The sequence below is a fragment of the Diceros bicornis genome, chromosome 33, assembly GCF_020826845.1.
Source record: "Diceros bicornis minor isolate mBicDic1 chromosome 33, mDicBic1.mat.cur, whole genome shotgun sequence".
Classification (NCBI taxonomy): Eukaryota; Metazoa; Chordata; class Mammalia; order Perissodactyla; family Rhinocerotidae; genus Diceros; species Diceros bicornis.
The window spans coordinates 11,199,048-11,223,695 of NC_080772.1; positions in this window are offsets into that span (position 1 = coordinate 11,199,048).

Here is a 24,648-nt window from a genome sequence, read left to right on the forward strand (position 1 = left end):
GTTGCAAGTCGCCCATCCTGACTTCACATTGCTGAGTCTATGCCAGGGCAGAGGCAGATTTGAGATATCCCTCTAACGGTTAACATGTCACTTCTGTTACTATCCCTTCTGAAACATGTAAAACTTCTCTCTTTTCATATTTACCCTCAAAGATTTACTTCTCATCTTCAATAGACCACAGTTCCTAAGTAATTATTTTGGACCACATTGTAAATCAGATATGACCGCCTTCCAGGAACAGTCTATTTTCACCACATACCAACCTCAGAGCAGGGTTCTATTCTTCTTTTTTTTTCAATCCCCCAAATAAAATTCATCTCCTTGAACAATACATGCATGCATTAGACATCTTCACCTTGGCTTGGTCTTGCTTCTTGGCCTTGAGCACTTGAGTCCTCCTCATCCCCTCCCCACTTTTTCTTCCTTCACCCTCCTAGTGGGCTCTGTCTATTGCACAGACACAAAATAGTACATTTAACTTGCCCTTCCTCTCTACTCTGCATGCACATATGCAATCGCTATCTTCAAATGAGTAAATGCCCAGCAAAAGGAATGGCCTGGGTTCTTAAAACATTCCCCTTTTCCTTCTTGAAACTACTCAAAAGGAAGAAGGAAAATAAAAAACAAAAACTTTATTTTCACTGAAACAAGAAAAAGACTCAAAAATATGCATAACAGATTGGCAAAATAACAAAATTTATGCATGGCCCATAGAGGAGGAAGTTAAGGAAAGCCAAGAAGAGATCTCACAATGAGTCTAGAAACACGACGTCACAGAAAGTCCCACCAAAAATATACTCATTGAAGGTGAGAGGAGCAGTCTGAAGAGAAAAGCCTTGTCTGCAACACTATTGTGGAAACAGGTTCAACTGAATGGCTGCAGAAGGCACTCCAGGATCTGATTTGGTTCAGAGGAGCAGAGAAGACAGAACTTCCTAATTAATCACAAAGGCAAGCCATACTTTCAGTAAGTGATTACACTTTAGCATCTGAGAAGATGCCTTATGTATGTACTCTCCATACACATGGGAAACTTGCAAATGGCTAGTCCAAGAAAACTGAACTCACTTAACGATGAGTGAGAAAATGAATTATGTAACAAGTATGTAAATATACTATAAGACAAAAAGGAAGAGTAGCAAGATTCTCTAAAAGATGAAGAATACTCATAAGGAAAACTTTTCTATGGGGTGCATAAAAATTGTCAACAAATATTTTGTAAGGAATGTAAAATAAAAGAACTTAATAGAAGCACAATCTCTATGACAGGAGAATATTGGGTAGAAATGCAAGAATTCAAGGGGGAAATGGTGAGAGAGCAGGAATGGATGAAATGTGAACTTGCAGAGCTTAGTAAACAATAAGAAACAATTACACCATTAAGTAAATAAAGTAAAATTAGCAGAGAAAGGGTGAATAAATATTGCAGAATACAAAGTATACATAGAGAGTAGAAATGAGAAGAATGAATAAAACAAAAACAGAAATTTTATGTGTGCATGTGACAAAGAAAAGCAAATGATATACACATATGTGCAATTATATTCCCAGAAGGGAAAGACACACAAAGTAATAGACTAGAGCAAACACACAACATATAGTTTAAGAAAACTTTCCTCAGACAAAAGACTTTAATCTATAAATTACATGTGGCATAATATGTAAGAGAAAGTTAATTAGAACATAAATGAACATATGCAAGATATCTTAAAAGAGTGAGAGAAAGCTAAGGATTTCATAACCAGCAAACTCTATGTCAAAGTGTAAAGATATAAAGGCTATAAACAAACAGTTTTGAACATTCAAGAACCCAGGGAATACTGTTTCGAAGAACCCTTAAGAAAAATAAACTACCAAAGGAAGAACTTCAGCCAAGTGATAACTAAGGAAGATCTGTCAGAAATACTTGGAGTGAACATTAACCACATTTGGTAGTAAAATTATCACTAAAATGAGCCTGACTATTTAACTGGCAGAATATAATAAATATGTTTTATGCCCTAACACTGTAAAAGTAATAAAAATCGTCAGATGTAGGAGAGAGGATTGGAACTGAGAAGGAGAATATGTATGCTAATTGCCTCATCTCTAACACCTGGGGTTCAAAAATCTTACAAAGCAACAAAAGAACTGAAATCATATTTAGTAGTTCAAGGAAAATACTAGAAGTATTATATTACAATAATGGTTAACTAGATGACAGATGATTGCTGAACAAGTCTACCATGAGAACTGAGAAGCTGGAAAGATGTAAAAAAAAAAAACACCTTGTTTGAAGGTAGCAAGGACTTGAGCAGCCAAGATTCAGATAAAAGCACAAAGAGGTGACTGGATGGTACTTTTTTTCTTGAGGAATTTGTTCACTCACCAGTGGTAGATAAAAGACAGATGACAAGAGAAAAAAACAGCAGTTGAGAGAATGAGAAGCTAGGCAGAGCTACTGGCAACTGTGCACATTTAGTGTACAAAAATTGGACTTTAGAGTTTAAGCCTTGTTCAGAAGAATATACATTTGAGAACACCTCAAGTGTTCGGTTTACACCCCCAAGGGTTCCACATTAGGAGTAGGAATGAACACGATATAGACCATTCCTAAAAGCACTGAAGTCCTGATTGGATTAAGATAATCTACTTCTAATCTAACTCCTCCAATGTAACTGCCTCTCAGTTGCAAAAATATATCCTCTCTAGAGGAAATTAGCAACATTCAGAGTCTCACATTTTCTCTAGAATTCATCAAATGTAATGGAAGATATTCAATCAAAAATTATCAAGCAAACCAGAAGATAAGACTATGTGATCAAACACCAAAGGAAATCACAGAAAATAAAACAGATCTAACAGAGATCTAGATGATGGAGTTATAAGACAGGATCTTAAAAATAGTTTTGATTAATACATTCAAGAAATTAGATGATGATATGGAGAAGTTCAGCAGTATACTTGAAACTAAAAAATGATTAAGTGGAAATTATTAAACTGAAAAATGAAATAACTGAAATTAAGAATGGTTTTGTCAGCCAATTAGACACAGCTGTAGAGTGAATCCTTGAACTGGAATTTAGATACGGAGAATATATCCAGACTAAATTATAGAGGGGGAAAAGGATGAAAATTACAGAAAAGAGTATAAAAGACATACGAGATGTAGTTAAAAAGTATAGCATATATGTAACTGGAGTTTCAGAAGGAAAGCAGAAAGGGAATAGTGCAGAAAAACGTATTTAAAGACAAAATGGCTTATAATTTTTCCAAGCAGATAAAAGGCATCAGACCACAGACCCAAGAAATGCTATGAACCGCACGCAGAATAAATACAATTAATCTATTTCAGGGTGGATCATTGTAAAACTACTGAAAACAAAAGATAAAGAGCCAAAAAAATTTTAAAAGATAACTCCTTAAAAATAGCCATAAGAAGACTTAATACTTACTTCTCAACAGAAACAGTGCTAGAAGCCAGAAGATAATGAAATTCTACACCTAGTAAAGATGTCTTTCAAAAATGAAGACAAAATAAAGACCTTCAGACAAACAAAGCAAAGAAATCATCACAAGCAGCCTTTCACTAAAGGAATTACTAAGACGAGTCTTTTAGGCAAATGGAAAATGATTTCACATGGAAGCATGGAAACACAGGAGAGAATGAATGAAGGGGAGTGGAAACAGTAATTATATAGGTAAATCTAAATGATTATTTGGTGTATAAAACATAATTATGTCTTCTGTAGAGACACACACATGTATGTGTGTGTGTGTGTATAATGTGAAGAAATAGCATAAATGGGAGAAGGGGCAATTGATTTAAAATATTCTAAGTTTCTTGCAGTACTGGAAATAGTAAAATTACTGAACAATATTGGTTTCATAAGTTAAGGCTGTTTGTTGAAATCTCTAAAGTATCCACTAAAGAAATGGTAAAAAAAATTAATAACCAAAAGGCTCATAAAGAGAGCAAAATAGAATAATAAAAATAATCTAATTCATTCAAAAGGATTACAGATCTAAATGTGAATGATAAAACAATCAAGTTTCTAAAATATAACACGGGAAAATATTTTATAACTTTGTTGCAGGCAAAGATTTCTAGCACAATGCACTAAAGCGTTCCTCATAATCGAAAAAAGTAACAAATAGGAGTAAATTAAAACTAGAAACTTCTGTTTATCAAAAGGTACCATTCAGAGACTACAATGTCATGCTATAGAGAGGGTTGTGGACGATGGCTACTCTCTACACAAGCCTGCTGAAGAAAGCCATTCAATCCCTGGGCATTTAGGGATTGATTGATTGGTGCTGGTTTCAAACCAGTTCTATGATTACGCGTTTACAGTTTGGGATGGTAAAGACCAAAGAACAGTCGATCTTTTTCTCTCTTGAACACCATTAGTCATGAAGGAAATGCAAATTTAAAAGCATTCCCACCAAAATGAATAAAATTAGAGACTAACATAATCAGTGTTGGCAAGGGTAGGAGACAACTAGAACTCTCATACACTGCCAGCGGACCGTAAGTTGGTCCAGTAACTTGGGAAAACATTTTGACATCTAAAGCTGAACATATGCATACCCTATGACCCAGTGATTCTACTCCCGGGTGTATTTGCCAAGGTTGCCTCAGCTTACTGCCTGGAGTGAGGCTCCAGGCCAAAATTCCGGGAAGGGAAACCAGGCAGAGCTCAACAGTCTAGGAGACAGAGCTGGGATTACAACACAAAATCTTGAAGTAATAATGGGAAAGATTAATAAAGTCAAAGACAAAATATGGAAAGCTTTTTTGGAGCAAAAACCTCTTAAGCAAATCTAAAAGACAAACAACAAAATGGGAAAATATACGCAAAACATATGACACACCCATGGAGCTAATTCCCCTGATGTATAAAGAACCCTTCACAATCAAGAAGAAAAATGGGCAACACTATGAATAGATAATTCATAGAAAAGGAAATAAAGATGGCCCTTAATAATGAAAAGAGGCTCAATCTCTCTCATACAAAGAAAAAAGGCACACTAAAGCTACAGCAAGTTGTTGATTTTCACGTATCACACTAGCAAAAACATCACATGTGAGATAATAGAAGAGGAGAAGCTGTGGGGAAACAGGCATATTCCCATGTAACTGAATGGGAATTTTTCTGATATAAGCTCTGTGAGGGGCAAATTGACATTTTCCACCAAATTACAAAAACATTTACCTTTGGTCTTACAGTTCCTCTTCTCAGAATGCATTCTAGAGTTATGTCAACACATGAAAATTGTAGCAGGACAAGGTTATTCACTGCAGCGTTGTTTATAAAAACAAAAGATTGGAAACAACTCAAGCGTCCATCCACAGGTAAATGATTAGATATATGAAAGTGCAGCCATAAGATACACTACTACACAGATTAAAAGAAAAATGAGGGACCTCATTACATATTGGTAGGGAAGGATCTCCAGGATATATTGTTAAGTTAAAAACACAATTGCGGAATAATAAATATAATATGCTGTCATTTGTGTGAAAACAGAAGGAGTATTACATGGAGGATGATGAATATGTTTGTATTCAGAAAATAAAAGACTCTCCAGTTACCAGGTTGCACTCTCCCAATAGGACTACCTGGAAATTACAATAAATGATCATTTTTATCTCAGTAGCGTATTTAATGTCTACAATCTAGTCTGTGAGATAAGGAATGTGCACAAAGAGTACAAACCACAAACTAATTATTGTCATATGTGAAACGCTGATAGTTGGCACAAGCAAAGGGGCAGGAGCGTGGAACCAAGAGAACATTGACTATCTGGGCCCTTCTAGGGCACGTGAAGAGTAGGTATAACAGGCCTGGAAGAGTGGTTGAAGCCAGGTCATGGAGCACTTTAAATGTAAAACTTGGTGTGAGCTGTATGGTTTTCCATGGAGCAATGAATAGTTGGCCTGACACGTTTCCAGATCACACTTAAACTTGGCCCCTTTATTCTGTCATTATTTTTACATAAATGCAGTGTTTCCATTCTTTTGATAAACACCTTAGGATACCATAAAATAGTTTCACAGGTAACAAAGTACTTCCAATAGATGGCCTGTAACTTTCAGGGGCTCTGCTAAAGAGTAAAAGCCCAGGAAGCGTTGTCCGACTAAATTATTTTGAACATATGTTGATGTGAAGTCTAGGACATGAGCAGTCTCGAGGAATTGCTGTAAGCAATAGTCATGATCCCACCTACTGTATTTCCTGGTGCTGAACAATAGTTGGGTAAATAAACAAGCATTTTAACATACTAAAGGTCAACACAGAGCATTTGTCTTTTTCTTTGCATTTCTGTAGAGAAGAGCTTTGAAACATCTTTTGCAGATGGAGAAGTCAAGATGCTAAGGGACTTAGCGGCATCTTTTCAGACTTGCTTGTACATTGCCTTAAGTGTCTAGCTGTTTACATAACTTTGATAAATATTGCCAACCACAAGAAACAGCAAAATCATGGCTAAACACTGAGAGACGTGCCACGAGCAAGGAGTTTGATTATGGAGAAAAGAAAAGGGAGGAGAGAGGGAGCACTGTAAAGGGATTGGTCACACCAACTCATGCCAAGGCCAGCCTGTGTTCCTGTGCCCACGGGCCAGCCACAGCCACAGTGCTCACCCACTCCAGCCCCGGTCTCTACCCAGCAATGAGGGAGGCAGAATATGCCAGCTGGTAATATTTCAAGAAGCTAAGTCCCAGGGAAAATTCACATGCTGACTTAGTATTGCAAATATATGTGAGTTTTCCCAACAAGAAAGTAAGTACCATCATGCAATTTTGGCAGATATTTCTGGCCTTCTATACACATAGCACTGTGCTGGGTTATACCTTGAGGCATCTTGAGGACTGAGACCATGTTTTCTAAATGTCATATACTTGCTCACCGTGCCACACCTCCCTGACACACACACACACACACACACATCCTGGGCTGGCCACCTCAAGTATCTAGACTCTGCAATACCTCTCACAATACCTTCTGCATTTTAATCATCAAACTGACATGCTATGTTTAAGAATACACATAAACAGGGGCTGGCCTGGTGTTGCAAGCAGTTAAGGGCACATGCTCCGCTGCGGTGGCCCGGGGTTGGCCGGTTCTGATCCCGGGCGCGCACTGACACACTGCTTGGCAAGCCATGCTGTGGTGGCGTCCCATATAAAGTGGAGGAAGATGGGCACAGATGTTAGCCCAGGGCCAGTTTTCCTCAGGAAAAAAACAGGAGGATTGGCAGATGTTAGCACAGGGCTGATCTCCTCACCAAAAAAAACAATACACATAAACATAGAACAAAAAAATTAATAACAAATCATCTTGATTATAGAACATGTTTACAGTTATGCAACTTAAAAAATTATTTCCTTTCCTACTTCTACATTCTGTAATTAAGATAATAACTATGTTATCAATAAAGTGGAAAGCACCTGTGGAGTCCTCAGATCTGCTGAGTCACTGTGTTACACTCTGAGCCTTTCAGTGTTTGTGCTCACAGCTCCACTGATGGGGGAGTTTATTTGTGTAATTCATACTTCTCCAGAAGCAAAGACATCACGTTCTCTGCCGTAGCTCCTGAACCTCAGATATGCCCCCCTCGTCTCAGATAGAAACCAACAAAGATCTCCTCTCTTGGGGATTATGCAAGGGGCTAAATTTTGTGTCTCTCAGGGAGAAGCCAATTTACCAAGCTCTAAAAGCTTGGTGGGAGAGAGGGAAAGGCTGAGTGTGTTAGAATGGTGCCGATTCATACCCATCCTTGGAAAAGATGCAAAGTTTCAGTGTCTTAGGATAATTTTGATCTCACAACTCACACTACTTGGAATATCTGGACAACTTGAGAGACATTCCTATGGTAACAAAATCTGATTGAGATCAGATAGTTTTATTAGATTTTATATTAAATATTTATCTATTTGATTATTATTATATTTATTAGATATTACCATTCATTAATAACCAGACATCATGCTAAGGGCTTTATATATGCTATTTCATTTACTCTTCTGTCAACCCTGTGAGTTAGATACTATCATTTTCCTCACTTTTTACAGATAGGGAAAGTGAAATAACTTGCCAAATGTCACACAGCAAGCAAGTGGGAAAACTAGGATTCAAATCGAGGTAATCAGACACCAGAGTCCAGCATATACACCACACATGGGCTGCACTTGAATATCTTGGAGTCAGTGAGTCATCTGTTCTCGGGCAATAGGCTCACAGATCTGTGAAGAAGCATCATACCATGGGCAAATTCAAGATCGTGACATTCAAGACCTCGGAGAGGAAAGGTAAGCAGTCGCATTGAACTGAGACTTCTTTCCAAGAAATGTAGGCATGGTACCAGCACGTGGAGGAAAATCAGCTCCACGAGAACAATTTTTCCAAATATGGAACAGACTGTGGGGGATGGGGAGGCCCTGTCAAGCTCGGAAAGTGGAGGTGAACTGTGAACAGATTCCTGATGGGGTTTTGTAATCGACTCCTGGGCTTCCTGGCCTGGTGAATGGGTTCTTGTGGCAGTGCCATTGGTGCCGCCATCACTGTTCTTTGGCTGCAGCTCAGCAGAGGCCTTCTGGCACCACCAGCACTCGGACGGGCCTTCATGCATAGAAATGGATGAGACATTTTTTCACCTCTAATACTTGTCTGAGGAGTTAATCCTTACAAAAATAGGGCAACGTCTTCTCTCCTTATCTGGGATTAACTCCACAGCAACTCAACTGGGAAAAGCCAAAGTACTTTACAGAACTAAATGCATAATTTCTGTCACATAGGCTTCTTTGTTAGTGGACACACTGGCCCGAGTGTGCGTTTGGAGGGATTTTTCATTTTGGTTTATTCTTTACAATAAAATAAATCTTTCCTTGGCCTCCAGCTGGGTCACTCTTGCTCTTCACGTCTCAATTCAAATACTTAGTGGTGAAAACAAGCAAGGGGACAGTGCAGGCAGCTGAGGGAGCTCATGGCCTCCCAGAGTCTGCTGACTAGAGACGGCCGCAGAGCTGTCCTTGCCATGCCACCAGCGAAGGCAAGCGCCGCACTGTGCCTCAAACTGACAAAACTCCACTTCAGCAACTCCTGACTGCAAAGGCTCCATAGAGAGAAATCCTAGAGTCTCGTCAGCAACACATTCAGCAATTTCGTCAGAAAGCATTTCTTCTACTTACCTAAATCCTTTGGATTATAGACTTATTTCTTCTTCGTTCTCTTTCTTTCGTTTCCACCCTCTCCATCAACAACAGTCATCAGCCCTGAAGGACAGTCCATTTGCTGGAAGGATGAGCAGAGAAGTGGCAGATGGGTCCAACAGGGAAAAGAAAGTAACAGTAAGAAGTATGGAAGAACATTCTATCCACACACACGATAAGGAAGGTACGGGATGTGGATGTGGGAGAGTGTGGGGAACTTTTCTAAAAGTGAGGAAAAAATTGTCAACTATCCACAAATATAAGCAAAGGTCAAAATAAGTATCAAAATTAATATTCGACTGCACTTGAAGAATCAACCTAAGATTGTAAGTTCTGCAAAGAATAAATTCAAAGTAAGAGAGTCTCGAATTTTCACTTTCTGGATAAAATCTCTCTATTGCGCTAAGATATCAAGTTTTACAGAATTTAGAAACACATTAAGAACATCTCTTGTTCTGCAACTAGAGGACCTTTCAACATAAGCATGTTCTCCTCCTTATAGACTCTTAGCCTGCTCTTAATATGATGTAAGTAGTGAGCATTTTCTTATGGTAAAAATAATCATTTCATTGCACTGTAATCAAGATGCCCATCAACTACCTGTTACCTTGTACTTGTCCAGGATCAAGCCATCCAAGAGCATAAGGGTCATACACAAGCACAAGAGGTGGGATGAACATGGGAGCTTACAGGCAGTTCTGAACTCTTCCTTCTTCAGCAGTAGATCTTTTCAAGATATGCTTTTCCTATAGTACTAAATAAATTTCAAAAGTTTGCTTATATAAAGACTAAAAAAAAGTAGTATTGAACTTTTTAGAAAATTCAAGTTATATTACAATAAAAACACCAATCAAATTCAGTAAATATGACCATCAGAGACCTTGGATGTTGTTCAAATTAATCCTACATTTAACAGTAATGGCACAAGTACAACCAGGTGCAAAACTGATGAGAAAATACTAAATTTTGTTAGTTATTTTAGGGGTTTAGATGTTCCAGCTTAGACTGGATACCCAGTGATTAGAAACCACAAGTTATTTCCACATTTGTACTCCATTATCATTTTTCCTGAGTACTGGGTTATGACAATCGCTAGGCAATTTCCACCCACTGCTTTCTAGGGCACAAGCAAGAGTCTTTCTGCCTGTTGCTGCCTTCCAAACTGTGCTTATGCTGGGTCTGCTGTCCCCGTCCCTGGCAATATCTCAGGTAGATTCTATAGGCTTTCTGGTCACTTCCAGATGTTAATAATATTAGGTAGTTCAGTTCCATTTTAAAAAATCACAACCTCAAGCTCTTCAGTTTAAGGCTTCTCCCTTCCCCTAGCTCAGGCCTGGAGTAGAGAAAGGAAAGTGTGTCAAGATCACATCCCTCCTTCTCTGCTCTCTCTTCTGCCTCTGGCTCCTTCAGGATTGGAGTGGCAGGAGAAAGAAGAGGTGAGAGATAGCAAAGGACTTTCTCTAGTGAAGCTGTTCTCTCCAGAATAGAAGGTGTCTCCATTTGTTTTTGCTTTTTAATTGTGTGGCCCTGTTGTACGTTCCCCAGAGAGCTCCTCTGTGTGGACCTGCAAATCGCCCACTCCTGGCATGAGCTCTACTCTCTGCCTGATGACTCCTCCACCTTCTCCGAGCATCTCTCTGATGGTACACTTCTATGCTTTTTTCGCCTGTATCACCTCGCCCGTGTAGGAAGCCTTCAGGATGATTCAAGCCTGCCGACATGCACAGGGTCCTCTTGACCCACAGAAGCACTCAGGCACCCTTGATCTTCCGTGATTTCTTTCCACCTACTCTGCTATCAGGATGATTCTAGAAGCTTCTCACCCACAGACTACTTTAGGCAAGAGGCGTGCCCTACTTCTTGTGTCTCTCAAACTCAGAACTCATGGGCGCTCTTCTACCTCACTTTCTGGCCCTTGGCAACAGCTTAGCTAATTTTGGCACCTCAGAGCACATTGCTCGGGGTCAGAGGTCCACCTGCCCCTCTGGAGCTCTTTGACTGTCTGAGAGTGCTTCCTTCCATCACGGTACTGGGACCCTGGACAAAGAGCCATTCAGCAACTCTTTCCAAGGAAAGTTTCTCTCCCTATCATCTTCCATTTAATCTCCTTGACTCCTTTTGAATACTCAAGAAGGATGATGGCTAAGGGCCCCAGGTCATTGTGTGTGCTTGTGGGAGTGGGCTGTGGTCATCCCCAGCATGTTCTGCATCGGAGGGCTGGTCCTTCTCCTTATAATGTGTGGTCTCTTAATATCCTTTGCTCTCAATTTTCCTGTAGAGAGAAAGTCCCACTTTACATCCCGCTAAGTATGCCTTCTATGTCCAATTAGATATGAGATCCAAATGGCCAGAGATCCTGCCACATAGTCCCCAGTTTCTTGCTCAGTGCACTCTGTCCATTGCCTTGTGTACCCATCCACCACCTTACAAATGTGACTTATGTAAGATAGACAAGAAGGACTCCCAATGTGTTGTCTGCAGTAATTTGGATATCTTATGTTGAAGCATGATTGGTTATGTAATGATTCCCTGATTTTAACCAACTTCTTTAGAATAATTAACAGACAGCTAGTTCTAGTGGTATTGGAGAGTAGGGCTTCTACTAGATTTTTAATAAATGTTCACAGAAGTATAAACATTTTCTCTCACTTTTGCAAACTCACTTTCTTTATCAACCTGCATTCTATCCTTTTCCTTCATGGGTGAATCTATTTCCATAAACTCAATACTTAGTGTACTAGAACTCTCACCGTTGTGTCATCATTACACTTGCAACAACAGCTACTGAAATTGCCCTTTTCTAGGATGAGTCATTGTGGCTCCAGCAAATAGCACAAAACCTTAGGCAAATAGGAGTCCAGTTATTGATTTTTGTCCAGGATGAGAGCAATGATGGTGACGATGATGGATGTTGGTAATGAAATCACACTGAATCTAGGCATCCTCCAACTTGAGAGAAACCAATTTTCTGAACCCGTTTTTCCAAATCTTCTCCCTAAGCTATTCTTCATACATGGAGTATATTATACACTTCTATTCACTAAACTCTATCCTCCGCCTTTTAAATTCTCTTTTGCAGTCAGTTCTAAGAGTGAGGCAGTAGCCTAGACATTTAATTCTTCTCCCTCCTCTTCCCAAATCTCCATGACTAGTAAACTATAACACATGGGAAAAGAATGCATCAACTCCAAACAGCAGGGATGAGCACTATCCATGTGACAAAAACTTCAAGGATTTCAGATAAATATAATGCTTATGAGACTAGACAGAAAAAAGCAATAGCAGAGTGACAGATAAAAACCGTTCTTGAGGGGCTGACTGGGTGGCATAGTAGTTAAGTTCACGTGCTCCCCTTCAGCGGCCCAGTATTCGAGGGTTTGGATCCCAGGCGTGGACCTACTCACTGCTTATCAAGCCATACTGTGGTAGGCATCCCACACGTAAAGTAGAGGAGGATGGGCACAGATGTTAGCCGAGTGCCAATCTTCCTCACACACACACAAAATACCCTCTTGAGAGAATGCAATCTGTGTCAGAAGTCAGCAGAAGGAGACATTGTCACCCAAATACGATCTACAAGAGCTAGGGTGAAGGTGAGCCAAGGGCTATCAGAAGGACACAATTTGAACTCTTTCTTGCCTCTGAGAACTGGTAGTATAAAAGTCCTAACAGTGTATTCAAAACAGCCATTGGGGTTTCCGAGTATGTTGATCACACCAGTTAAATAATCACCTAGTTGTATATGAGAAGGGACCAAGAGTTATTTTTAGTATGAATAATCACACCAAGTAGAAAAATAACGTTTTGGAGGGGTAGACAGAGGGGCTTCTCTAACCCTAATCTCCAAATTGTGTCTACCTTTGGTCTAGCTTCTTTGAATTTCTCCTAGGACTTGGAAATAAAACACCTGATTCTTGTCGGAAACCAGTTCAGAAACTAGGCTGAGGGTTAATATTGAGCCATTATAAATTTTTCTTTATAAGTGTAGGTAAAAAAATCACAAGGCCCAAGTAAATATTCCTTAGTTCATACAGAGGAATTGACTTTGCCTGGTCACATTAGCTGCCTCCTGAAATATTGATTTGTGTTCTCAACTAAATTTAAAAGGACCTTATATTTATGATATTAGAATAAGCAGCTGTGAAGAAGAGAAAATGTGAACCAGAAATGATTCATTCTTGCTAAAGTTAACATGTTATTGGGAACAGTCACACATTTGCAGTGAGCATCGTTGGTCACTATGCCCAGCTCCTCCTTCCTAACTGAATCTCACACAACCCAGCTCCACAGATGGGTCCTCATTGGTCTACCAGTCCTGTGCCCTGCAATAATAAGGGACAAGGGGTAGGGCAGGGCACCAATAACTCCTGTATGTACACACACGTTCTCTTTTGCAAAGGGGGTAAAAAGCTTAGCATTCTAACAGAATCCTGTGGGACCTTGGCCAAATAACCCCAGCAAGCTTCTAACTGAAGACTTCCTATCTAGAATCATCCCAGCAACCTTCAAGTTTGTGTATCTTGTAATAAAGGTGTCAATTCCTCCAAATAATGTATGCCAAAACAAAAATCACAAAGAAGTGAAAAACATTCCTTTACCTGTATTAAGCCAGTTTTACCCCATTTATGTTCTTTGATATTATAAGCTCCACAAAAGCATGACCCATATTCAACTCCCTTAGTCTTCAGAATGTCTGGAACACTTTGCCTCTTATTTTTTCTTTTCTACCTTTTTTCTTGTTTTCTTCTTTCCTTCACTCTCTGAACAGTCATTTGGGCCAACTATTTCTACAATTTGCATCAAATAAATAAAATTTATTCTTTTATTATAAAATTATGAAAATATAGAATACATCACTTGAGAATGTGGTTCTAGTCTGGTTTAAAAACCGTAATTGTTAGCTCTAAAAGTTTACGGTTTTATATGCTCATCTCACTCACCTTTTGGGTTTTCTGTGATTCAGTTCTTATTTCCACTTTTAGTAAATGTCTCTTATGAACAGAGAAAGAATCTGCTGTCATTTTACAAATATGACCAATGTTTGTGGCTCAAAATTTGATGAGTATCATATTTTTCTGAAATCTACTCTTATTTTTTATGCTTCCTAAATAGCCATAAGAAAGGAAGACATGCAATGCATCCTGTGGACCAAGGTTACTTTTTTGTTGTTAGATATGTTCTCTGTTGTCTGTGTTACACTGAAGGAAGCAGTAAACTTAGTAAAACAGTTCAGCACATAATCACTTCAAAGCAAAGCCATCTATATATAAGCAGTGTGAATTTTGTGAAACTTCCAGGTATAGTTAAGATTTGTACACCCACTTTTATTAAATTTCAAGAGAATATGTTAGAAAGATTTCCATAAATTGTTAGACAAGTTCCAATTTCTAGCTCCCGACCCATTATAAGATTTGCACCTCACCACTCACCAAATTTTATTTCCAACATTTTTACCACAAATTTTGGCTATAATCAAGTATCTATTATATCTTCCCATGTTTTTAATTTTAAGGCATAAGAATATTTCAATCCATGAAATATCCCACTTCTTAGAATGCATTATTCTGTAATTGATACAAATGCATAGTTCTTTTTTAAATTTTAGACTTTGATAAGAAGGGTTGATATCATAGGTCTCCTCTTCACATCTGTCCTTCAGTGAATATCTTTTGATAAGTTATGTCATTGCTATGACGTGGATGGATCTTGAGGGTATTATGCTGAGTGAAATACATCAGACGGAGAAAGACAATTACTGTATGACTTCACTCACATGTGGAAGATAAACAAACACATAGATACAGAGAACAGACTGTGATTACCAGAGGGTGTAGGGGGAGGACGAAAGGAGTAAAGGGGCACATGAGTACGGTGATGAATAGAAACTAGACTTTTGGTAGTGAACATGTTGCAGTCTATACAGAAGTTGAAATAAAATGATGTACACCAGAAATTTTTATAATGTTATAAACCAATGTTACTTCAATAAAAAAATAAAAAAGAGTTTTAAAAAGTGTGTTTGGATAACACATAAATTGTTATTACATTAGATGGTTTGATGCTTAAACAATGACTAGAAAATTCAGAAGCTTAAAGTCATTAGAAAAAAATGATCTATTAACATCGAGTGTAAATAATAACAGCATTTTAAGCATATAGAGTACACACGTAAGAATACATTATAAAGTACAAAAACGGTATTACATTTCCAAATGATGGCAATCTGATAAAATTCTAGAAAAAGAGTGACAGGAATACATAACTGTGCGTATAATATGCTATCTTTTATTAAAGAATGAGGGAAATATGACCAATTGTGTGCAATTGGTTTATATTTCAAGAAATAGTGAATAAACCAAAAACCAATAAAAATAGCTACCTGTTGGGAAGTGAAGGACAGAGAAGAAGGCCACTAATGGATGTTAGACTCTTACAACATGACTTCTGTTTTAGGTTTTACTTTGGAGCCATGTAAACGTTTTGCATAATTATAACCAAAATAATACCAAATTTAAAAAGTAATTTCCAAAAATTAAAAACAAAAGCAAATAAACTTAACTATATATCAAATAGTTAATTTGATTAATCAGTTTCTAGTGAGTTTAAAATGTAATATTTTCATGTATGTCCCTAATGGACTATAGCCTAAAGATAAAAAGACTGAAAAGAAACTTCAAAAAATATTCAGTATCATATTGATAGTAATAATATTGGCATTATTTTGAAACTATTATATATGATATATACAGAACACAATATAATTTATATCGTAAAGCAAATAAGTAATTATAATAATGTTATTTGGAAACAGAATTTTCAGCCCAAGAGAAAAGAGATATAGAATCAAAGAAGCTAAATAAAAAATCTATAACCTTAAGTTTGAATTGAGAATATCATTATGTGCACTTGAAGTATTTTAATAAATAAATAAATTTATTTCTTTGCTTCACATACTCAATATTCTAGAAGCAGTAATGAACCCACTAGCATTGACAACAAATTTAGCCCAAATTTTGGTGTCTAAGAACCATTTTCCATGAAAAGAAGCCAGTTCTAATTAGAGAAATGATTTATTCCATATAGAGAGCAAAAAGTGTATTAGACGAGGTTGGAACAACTTATAATATCAGAATGCAAGGAAGCTTTCAACGACCATTGGATTCAGGTCAAAATAATGACAGAAGTAAACTTGAATAGGCTCCTATTGGCCAAAGATGGAAAAATAAAGACATTGAAAATAATGAATTAATTGAAATATTAAATATGTTTTTTTAAAACATGAATTTGTAATGATGGGAAAAAAACTGTTTAGCTTTGAACGCTCCTAGACCAAGTCTTTACTCTAAAACTGGTAAATAAAGGGAAACAATCAGTAATAGATCCTACCTTTCTTATACAAATTGTATTTCAGGATAACCAAACAGTTGATGAGGAAAATTTTTTCTTTGTTGAAGATTTTCAGGTAATAAAAGCAGTAGGAGTGATAGAATCAGAATACCACCATTTTACAATGTTAATGAAATAATGGACCTGGACAATAGTAATCAATGGCTGCTAACACCATTGGGTGAAAGAATAACGGGAAAATGGATGGCTGAAGCAGACAATTCCTAAACTTGCTCAGCAATCTTTCCATGACAAAAAGAGGAATAGCCCAACATTATGTGCCTCCTGATATAACGCAGTTAAGAATACAGCGTCACCTAAGAAGTATTCTTGCCAAGAAACTGAACCTGATCAAGCCTCTGAACCCAGTGATGTGTGAAATGCAGAGGACAGAGGAACACATTAAAAGACAGCACAAGTGTGCAATCAACCAAAGACAGATAGTGAGAAATTTTACAGGGCAAATGACCTATATTCTTCAACAAAGAAACTAGGGGAGGGGGGACTGGTATAGACCTACAAAACCTATCAACCAAATGCAATGTGGATCTTCAGAACTTGATAAGAACAAAGTAACTATAAAAAGGCTTTTATCAGACAATTAAGAAAATTAGAACACTGACCTGACCTTAAAAGATATTTTTAACATTACTGTTATTTTTCAGGTGTGATAATGGTATAGTTATGTTTTCAAAAATCCTGTCTCTTAGCAATATATACAGAAGTATTTATAGATGGAATTATACGATTTCTGCAATTTGCTTTAAATTATTAAAAATTTTAAGTATTCTGTTAATGTTAAAAAATTCTTTTCTCTTAGAGATAAATGCTTAAGTATCTACAAGAGAAATTATATGATTCTAGAATTTGCTTTAAAAGATCAAATTTGGAGGATGTGGGAAAAAGTGTTGGGGAGAAGGAACACGAATGAAAAGAGAACAGCAGGGGCGGGCCCATGGCTTAGCAGTTAAGTGCCCACGCTCTGCTGCTGGCGGCCGGGGGTTAGGATCCTGGGCGCGTACCAACACACCGCTTGTCTGGCCATGCTGAGGCAGTGTCCCACATACAGCAACTAGAAAGATGTGCAACTATGACATACAACTATCTCCTGGGGCTTTGGGAAGCAAAAGGGAAAAAAAAGGAGGAGGATTGGCAATAGATGTTAGCTCAGGGCCGGTCTTCCTCAGCAAAAAGAGGAGGATTGGCATGGATGTTAGCTCAGGGCTGATCTTCCTCACAAAAAAAAAAAAGAGAGAGAGAGACATAACAGCCATATGCTGATTATTGGTGAGGCTGGGTAATGGATTGATTGTACTACGAACTCTCCTTTTGTATATATACAAATCTTTTATGATAACAAGAATACAGAAACACTAAACAGTGTAAAAAAGAATGAAGAAGAAGATCTCTAAGATGTATTTAACTTCTTTTTCAGAATGCAAATTAACTGAAATTATTCTTTGAATGAAAAAATAATTTGAAATCTAAATTTATATTCTTCATCTTTTAAGATAACTAAATATATTTCTATCCTTTGAATTCAATTTTATTCACACATACCCTCATTTTGCTGTATCTATAAAGGATTTAAAATTTTCTTGCGCCCCATCACAGATTTTTATCTCTCCAAATAGACACTCATACTTTGAACTTTTTTAAAAAGACAAATTCTCCTTGGTGCATCTCCTAGTTCAGTATTTGACATATTTTAGGTAATAATAAATATTTGAAAAACAGATGACTTGATGAAAAAAATTAATGAGTGCCTTCATTTATTTAGAGAAAAAGAGAAGAAAATATCTAAAGGAGAAAATCAAATTTGAATTATATAAAAGAAAATGAGTAAACAATATGTAAGGATCATAAATGTACCGTAAAAAAGTTTTAAATTTCTTCAAGTTCTGATTATGTGTATACACATAATATACAATGACAGAATATATAATGACAGAAGACCATTTAGTGATAAGAATAAAGATCAGATGAGATATTAATGAGAGCTATTTACTTTACCATCCTGCATAATAGTAAATGGAAATGCCTCCATGTTTAAATGGCAACATAAAGAGAGCAAATAAGGTAATATTGAGAGTGACTTTAAAGGCAAAGTCTTTTTGAAATTCTAATTTTGTAGAACTAGTGCATTCTCAAGGCAAAGTAGAATTACTCTTTGGGGGAACTAGAGATTAAAGCCGAGCCTCTGTCAGGGGTGGTTTAGTTCTGCCCAGTGAATGGGATGTACTGTCCCCGAAGCAATGCGATTCAGTCTGTTCTCTCTTCAATTATTTGAACACTAGTTAGCCAAGAGCCTATTCCCCGAAGCACAGTTTAGAATACCATACCATACATCCTAATTTATAAAGCTACTTGTCAAGCACTTCTCAAAATGTGAGTTGCCCAGAAAGTACTCTCAGAGCCAGAGCAGTCTTGGAAAATGGTAAGTGTGCCTTTGGCTCCTCCACTCCCCCTCCCCCGGATAAGTACCCTGCTATCATCCCTACCCAGCCTCTCTGCCTCTCCCAGCCCCCAACCTCTCAGATTACATATCCCCCATCCCCATCCCCATCCAAAGTTAACTTGCTTGCATCCACCTCATGCACATAACTTTCATAACAGTCTTTAAAATGCACATTCTGTACATAGACTGACGATTTCTAGACTAATACATTTAATTTTTTTTCTCTTTTATCTTCTTGTTCACCTTGATACTTGAGCCCGGATATCTAACTCACACTAATGTTAACTTGATCCCAAGTTGCACGCATTCAACATTAAAATGAGGTGATACCTGAAGTGCTTTCAATGAGGCATAAGACCTTTGATCATTATTATCAGGTCCCTAATGGAAAGTTCCTTAATCATGCCAGCCCGTTATCTTTATTAAGAAGTTCTAGGCACCATTACCTTCAAAGAAGCTCTGAAAAATAGGGTTTGACTCCTAATGTCAGTAAATGTCAAACTCTTCCCTTTCTCCTAATCTTACCTACATGAGGATGATTTCATTATGAAACACGTAATCAGTCCAGACTTTCATATGTTTATTTTCCACAGATAACAGTGTTTCCTTATGACATCAAAAAAAAAAAAAAAAATCTGTAGCAGAAATATAGAGAGTAGAGGTAAAATATATATGGGGAGTAAAACCATAAAACTCTCTGTTAGCCAATAAACTAGTATAAAAATGACCCCAACGCAAATTTTATTGTGGCCTTCTGATGTGTTGAAAGATGGAAGAAAGAAAAGAAAAAGAAAAAGAAGGCAGATAGGGAGAGAGACAGGGAGGGAGGGAGGCAGGCGAGAAGGAAATAATGACAAAGAAAAAGAGGTTACTTTGTCAGACAAATATATATACTATTTCATTTGTTTATTTAACAAACACAAAAAGACTTACTCTGTGTACTTTAAAAATATTAACTCATAGGGGGCCAGCCTGGTGACGTAGTGGTTGGGTTCCCATGCTCCACTTTGGCAGCCAGGGGTTCTCGGGTTCAGATATCAGGCACAGACCTACATTTTGCTCATCAAGCCATGCTGTGTGGCATCCCACATACAAAATGGAGGAAGACTGGCACAGATGTTAGCTCAGGGCCAATCTTCTTCCTCCTAGCGCCCCCCTCCCCAATATATATATATATATATATATATTAACTCATAGACTCTCCCAAGAACACGTAGGAACTATTATTAGCCTCACTTATAGATGAACAAACTGAGGCACACAGAGAATAAGAGTTTGAGGACTTTGTCCAAGGTCACACAGCCAGCAAACCATAGAACCTTTGCTTAAACACAGGCAGTTCATTAAAAATAAATCACTTTCTATATAATACAAACAAAAATACTAAATAAATACATTTCTGAAGCTTATAATCTAGAGCAAAAACTATAATCAACAAAGGCAATATCCTTCTAATAAAAAGAAATTTTGTAAATTTAAGCAAATTATATATTTTTGTCATGATCTGACATTAGAAAAACCATCAATAAATTTTACCAATGCCATTTTTTCAGCTACTTTAGCTGCTAATCGACATGATACTAACACTGTTAAATGTTATCTATAGTAATCCTTAAATGTTTCAAATTTCATTTTAATTTAAAAGCATAACATTCTGTTATAGAAAACGAAATGGGAATTGTAAACAAACAAACAAAAAAAGTGAAAGAAAGAAAGAAAAAGCACTTCCAGACAAATTTGCATTTATGCTATAGCATGTAACAACCACTTTTCAGAGAGTTTTCATTTTTTAATTTTTACTTTTTGATAATCTTGGACAAAACAGTAATTTCATTGCCACTTTATTTTGTAACTCCTATGCATTTATTCCAATAGTATTTTCACCCATTGAAATTTATTGGATTGGACTGGATTATAAAATGCAAACTCTTCAAAAACCGTGCTCAGCCCTTGAAATCTATCTCACTGGCTAGTCTTTCAATTACATAATTAAAAATTATAAACTATAAATAATTCCACTTAAAACTGCCAAAGATCAGAGAACTCTCCAATTGGCTCTAAGTATAACGACAAACTGCCCTGGATGAAGGAAAAATACTCCTAAATCTTGTCAGATCACATCAAAAATGTTGGCCAAGATAGTTTCTTAATGTAAGAAACAGATTTGAAAATCACTTTGGGTGCACTATATTGTTGACACAAGTAGTCCATAACCAATCTATAAATCAAAATTGGGGTGAGTTTATTATGCGCCAGATCTGAGGACTAGCCTGGGACCTTCCTTCCCCAAGAAAGGAGTGTACAGAGTGGTTATGTACCATCTTGGAACAAAGAGCTTACGTCACATATGACAGGAATGTCCCTTTTACAATTGTCATGAGATGCTTAACTGGCACAGCAGGTCAGTGGTCAGCAGGTCAGTGGTCACAAGGTGAGCACAGCAGGTTAGAAATTAATCCTTAGTTTAGGGAGAGATGCTTATCCTAAAGGAAATGCCGATATGGGGGAGGTTACATTCCCATCTTTAGGGGCATCATTCTTGTCTTTGGGGCATTGTAGTGTTTAAAGCAGATATACAACGCATGCACAACAGGCCATGTCAGGCCTCTTTGGAAAAACAAGGTCAGGCCTGAAGGGGAAGAAGACTATTCTCTACCCACTCTGGGTCCTTTCTGGCCAGGCTACGAATTAAATTGATATGAGACCAAATAGCAGGAGAAAATCAAACAAAATTTAACAACATGTATACATGGGAGAAACCAGGGAAACTGAGGAGGATGTTGGGGGTGGGGGAGGAGACAGCTATGGGAGATTGCCAGAAATCACAGTAAACAAGAGTTTACTGTGCAGATTTAAGAGTTTCTAGAGATAAGGTCATCTCCCCTTCTTCCTGGTACAGAAAGGGAGATACCTTTACCAATGGAGATTTCCTTTATAAATGCAAATGTTTGGTAAATAGAACTTTGATAAGAATGGGCTTAGGAAGGACCCTCCAGTCTAGCCACACCCAGAGTTAAGTTCTTTTAGGCAGTTAGTGGGGGAGGGCAAATGTCCATCAGAGAAAATAATCAAGGTAAAGAGACATATTTGGGGTGGCCAATTTTGATCTCCCACAGGCCGAATTAGTTCTAAACCAAGTAGCTTCCTCATATACTCCAATACATCCTATTGCTTGCCATTTCTTTATCAATATATTAATAAGCGATTCTAACAAGGATTTCCACTGAGAAAGCAGGCTAATATCCAAGATGTATCCACTGTAGTAAGCTGACAGGAGCTTCTGAAAAAATCTTTTGGCTAAAAGACTGGCAGAGACCACAGAAGTCTCAGCAAAGTAACAAATTAGTCATACAGTCCTTTGTGTAATAATCCTCACGTCCTCTAGCCTACTTCAATGTGACCGTTGACAATGAACGTGTGAAACGTGTTTTTTTAATGAAACTGAGAGTCTGATTTGCAGAGTAGATTTCATAAGTACAATGATCTACCGCACTCCTTTGTAAGATCTATGGTTATATCCCCCTTGGTCTTGAATCTGCCTGTGAACCAGGGGTGAGACAGGGAGGGCATATATGTACTAAGACAAAATAATTTTCTCCACATAAATATGTTCAAATATTTAAGAAATTTCATGCTTCATTGCCCTGGAGGTTCAGTGTCAGTTTACAGTCAAAATTGGATTTTACCCTAAGGCACTCTCTCTCATTTACTAATGAGGCCAACTGGTCTTGAAACGCCTCCCTATTCTAGGGTTATGAGCAATGCCTTTGACCACTAACTCACACGGGCCCTTAGAAAGAACAAGCGCTGCTACAAAGTGTCTACTGATGGTGCTTCTGCCTGAAACTGATCTATTCACGTTTAAAGATGATTTTTCCCCCTACACACAAAATGTGACACAGAATTTGCTATTCCTTGGTGCTCTGTACTTGGCAATCTACGTTTATAATGATGTCCTGGAGACAAGTCTGCCTTCTGCAGCTTCCTCACATTAATCAAAGAAAAACGCAGGCGCACCTACCAAATTCTGGAGCAGCATCGTTATCAACAACCTTTGCCAGGATCGCACCTTCCAGAAGGTGACGGGAGACGGGAGTCATAGTCACACAAGAAAGACAAGAATCTTCCTCCCGAGGCTGTATCCTAAGAAGAAAACTGGGTTCTTTTCATTCCCTCCCATAAAACATGAAGTGCATGATGGAAAGAAGTTCAGAGACACAATGAATAGTGTATATTATAGATCCATTTCCTGCAAGCTTAATATTTGTCAGTTAAAATAGAGAGGTTAACTGTCGAGTTATTCGTTATTTTTCATATGGCTGTGATATATTCTTATATGCCTATGTAACTGCAATAAAATCCCTTGTGGAAGAAGATAAAAAATTCAATATCTCCCACATCAGGAATTATTTTTCTCAAAAGTTTCCTTGGAAGAATATTTGCCATTAAATTAGCACATTCTTAAAGCATAGCCCTCTCATTACCAAGATACTGTTCCTCTTCTCTACAAATATCATCTCACAAACATCTTGGTAATGTCATTTAAGCCACTGCCACTAATCAAAGTCCAGCCACAAATGTGAAGCATGTACACTGGCTCAGAGAACACATTTTTCAGAATTTTATAACAAAGCACTGAGATTAAACAAACATGACACATTTTCAGGCAAAAAAACTTTTTATTTGTAATTTTTCATATTTGTTGATTTTTTTGGAGTTCCTTTGCCTAAATATCTGTGAGAATTCATAAACACTGAAGCCTTGGGCTATGTAAGAGATTTATTCCCTTCTTATGCTTTTTATCCTTTAAAAAACTTGAACAAATCATTTATTTATTTTTAAACCACTACTAAATTTTCAATTCAGTTATTTAATTTTCAATAAATCTCTTGCCAGAAAACAAAATTGCATCTACTGTTAAATAAATGAATAAACAAAAGCAAAAGAGCATGATATAATTTTTTTATTGCTATTATAATCAACACAAAGGAAACAGTACATTATTCTCTACTATAACTTTCTAACCAAACCATTTTAGAATCATGTTAAATTTCTTGGAAGAAAGTGATACTAGGATGTTTATCTATAAGCACTGGAAAATTGACAGTGTTTCTCAGCAACTTTTTAAATATTTTTGTCCTACTAACATAAGAGCTGAAGTCCTGGTATAGAGCAATATAAAATAATAAAAATAATAAGTATGATAGAGATAGAACATTCAAAAAGTGTGTTAAGAAAATGAGTGTTTTGGATTAACATCAACTAGGTTTATTTATTTATTTTTTGGCGTCATTCTTATCTTCTTAGCACAAGCTTGCTCTGAACATGGGATTCTTTTGGCAAAAGAAGCCCCGGAATAGGCATTGACCCCCTTGACATTTCTGAGAGCTCCGTGGCCTGAGAAAATGTACTACTGAGAGAGAAGAGATGAGCGCTTGGCTGTAGACCATGTCAAAAGAGTTTAGCCAAAGATGTATGCAAAGAAATCTTATTCCAGAGTTGGCAGGGCTGTATAGAGAAAGCTAAAGCCTTTGGCGTTCTGTTGTAGGGGGAGTCTGGCTTCTTTCAAACTACAAAATCAGCGAAACCAACTTTTTTCACATTTTGAAAG